Below are 3,644 nucleotides of genomic sequence, written 5' to 3' on the forward strand. Positions count from 1 at the left end.
TGAGGCAAAGGTGAATCAGGCCACTTATGCAAATGACCTCTGTGTTCTGACTGGCTGTGGGGGGAGAGGAACAGCAAACTGTTTAGAATGTTGGAGGCAGGACTCAGGCAAAGCAGCCAGTGGATAGGGAGACCCTCTGAATGACAGACCAGAGAGTGAACTGATTTTGGAACATGTTGGAATGTTCAGGGGAGTCCATGACCAATATAGAATTATATATACTGGAGGATGCCCCACTATTTCTTCTTTCCCTGTCTGAAAGCCTCCATAGACTCTCTTCCTGCTTCCTTCTCTCTTTTGAGGGTTGCCGACCTGGAGACCTGCTGGAATCACAATGGAGCTCCCAACTACAGAGATCAGTTCCGGGTTGGCAGCTCCAAGTTGGGAAATTCCTGGAGATTTGGCTAGGGCTAGGTTTGGGGAAGGAAGTGACCTAACAGTGTATAATGCCAAAGCAGCCATTTTCTCCAGGGGAATTGATCTCTGTCACCTGGAGAGCTGTTATAATTCTGGGAGATCTCCAGCCCCCAGCTGGAGGTTGGCAATCCTTGTTCTGTCAGAGGAAATACTATTGAGGGTGGAATCTATGGCGTTATACCCTTCCTAAGCCACCTCCCCTCCCCAAACCATAGCCAGAAAATTTTGGTTGGTGGGGCATGGGGAAATTTGGGGGTGGGGCACCCTGGTTGCACCAGCTGCTCCTCTTGCAGTAGCAGACGCAGCAGCTCTGGATCCCCTGAGACCGCTAGTCCTTTTGATTGGAGAGTCGCTTCTGGGCTACTTTTCTGTGTAAGCCAAGGTGGTGGCGGCTGGGGGGGGGGAGAATCTCCGACTCTCTCTCTTTTGAATTTTGCAACTTTGTTTTATTTTTTGCAATTTTATTTTATTTGCATTTTTTAAAACTTTTTTTTTTTACTTGGAAGCTCCCCTGACAGTGCCCTGGGTCATTTTGGAAACCCCACATGCATCTTACATTTTCAAAATATTTTTTTAATTTTTTAATTAATTTTTTTTAAAATGTTGTCAGTGAGGGCAGCACTTGTCTGTGGGCAGCATTGCCTCCAAATGCCCCCATAGCTGTGGGCCTGCAGCAGCCTCTACCTAGGAAAACTGTGGCCCAGTTGTGTGGTGCCAGCCACCGGGGCAGACCTACTTGCATGGTAGGGAACCCTCAAGGACTTGTGGGGGGGGGTTCACTTTCCCCACACTATTTCCTCTTTCACTCCTGCGTGCAACCCCTGTATCCTCTCCCCTTTCTCTGCCTCATTCTCTCCTTCTCAGCCATTTACTACCTACCTTTTATTTGCCACCCATCTTCGGCTATATTTATTATTTATTTACTTAATTTCTACCCCACTGTTTCCACAGCAGGGACCAAAACAGCTTCCATTGTTCTCTCCTCCTCCTTTTTATCTGCAGAACAACTCTGTGGGGTAGATTCGGCTGAAAGTATGTGACTGGTCCAAAATCCCACAGTAAGCCTCCACAGCAACATGGGGATTCGACCTTGGGTCTACCAGACCCTACTCTGGAGCTCTAAACACTACACCACACTGACTTTCATAGGGTAGCCGCTGTTGAACAGCAGCAAGATGCCAAGCCTAGCTGCGTCATGCAATTCAGGTAGAATCAAGTCACTTAAAGGCTGCTGCCAGGCCTAGGGTTACCAATTTTCAGGTGGAACCTGGAGATCTCCTAGAATTACAACCGAACTCCAGAGCTTTGTCCCTCTGGAGTAAATTGCTGCTCTGGAGGGTGGACTCTATGGTATTATATCCAGCTGAGGCCTCCCTTCTTTCCAAACCCTGGCCTCCTCAGACTCCACCACAAAATTTGCAGGAATATTGCAGCCTGGAGCTGGACTCAGGCCTGGCCCCAAAGAGTTCTTCCTCAAAAGCCAAAATAGGGTGGAAAGGGACCTGCCCTTCCTTTTACTGATAGAGCCATGCTTGGAATGCTGTGGTTGCCTAGCAACAGCCACTACGGGAATTCATTGCTTAAAGCTATAGGCATTCCTTTTATTATTTTCAGATTTTTTTAAAAGCTGCCCAGTGATTTTTTTAAAGGATTTCATATTTTTCTGCAAACCTAGAGTCCTTTTCAAGTTTGTAGAAAGATCTTTCTTGCCCATTCACATCTCCAGTCACCTGATTTAAGTTTCCAAAGATATCTGGACTTCACTATTAAAATATAAGATAAGAAGTTAAAAACCATACTGTTGGACTGTATACACATCAACTGAGCAAGGATTAAACTAAAAAGGTGATAAAAGCACAGATCTCACCATAACATTGCACGTGCGCTCCAAGATGGCCTGAATAAGAATAGGCTCTGTATTCTTAAAGTTGTAGGTTTCAGAAATCATTCATTAATCTCAGATTCATGGTACAGGGCTGTTTTCTCCCCTTTTCTTGGCAACATGTCCTCATGACTGCCACTGTGATGCTGCTCAGGAGTCAGATAGCTCTTAGTGAGAAGACAAGATAGCCAACAGAGACCCCTTCTTGTGGTCAGGGGTTTTTATCATCTCACTCTCCCCTCTCTCTTTTTGGTAGTTCTCCTGTCTTTTCCTGTTCTCAAGGAAGGGATCAGATTCTACCATCTGATTCCCCAAGCTCTGTGACTTATATGTGATTATCCTATTCTTCACTAGCTTGAACATCTGCATAACTGTGGAGCTGGTTGGCTCTTGTGATGGATGATGAGTCACACCCATCCTGTTTTTCCCCTTGTGTACCTGACGGCCTGTAAAAAGTGCTTCATATATTTGGGTTTTTGGGTTTACATCTTATAATTCAGTAATGAATCCAAGGGATAAAATTGTGGCTGGGCCTATACAACTCTGGAAGCTTAATGTCCTTTATTAGAACATGCAGGATAGGATAGGCTTTGTGCCTGCCATCAAACTTTCTGTAAGCAGTGTGACAGAATACAGTGGAGGAGTATTCCAAGATGCAATTCCTGTCCTCCAAGTGTATTTGAAAGTGAAGCAATCCCAGGAAACTGTGCCCACACACCAGATTTTTGAATGTATAGTTTGTGTCTAAATTCTTGTGTTTCTGTTTTTCATAACAGTGTATGTCCGTACTTAACAAAGCTCCTGTCAGTTGGTCATGAAGTACTGTGTTTGACAGCTGTCAAGTGTAGTTTATTCTTAGCTGAGGTACAACACCATGGATTTATCAAAGGATTATGGGTAGAGATTCTGTACTAAAAAAAAGAATTATGTCTTGCACTTGTTCTTTTGATAATTGTTCTGTGGAAAATGTTTTACTGTCAGCTCTTCAGAAGGCTTTTCCTATCCCATATCTGAATGGCCCCTTTTTGGAACTTGCATTTAGTTTAAATAACAAAATGGCCACACCCTCTTACTTTTTTTCACAGCTTCATATCTATCACTTTTTAATTTTGACACTTCTCCAAGAAACTCAGGACAACATCCAACACCATGTCATTGTGTGCGGAAGGCATGTATACACTAGATACTTTTCTGTTTGGGTCAAATCCATACTAAAACAGTCTGACCATAAGAAGCTACCTGCTGGGCAACCATACTCTTGGAAATGTGCCCCCAGAATCCACTGCTTCCTTCCTCTCTTGATTTAGAATTATCCCAATGTTTATTAAAAACTAGACTGGATGGA

This window comes from Gekko japonicus, unplaced genomic scaffold, assembly GCF_001447785.1.
Source record: "Gekko japonicus isolate JY-2015 unplaced genomic scaffold, Gekko_japonicus_V1.1 scaffold573, whole genome shotgun sequence".
Classification (NCBI taxonomy): Eukaryota; Metazoa; Chordata; class Lepidosauria; order Squamata; family Gekkonidae; genus Gekko; species Gekko japonicus.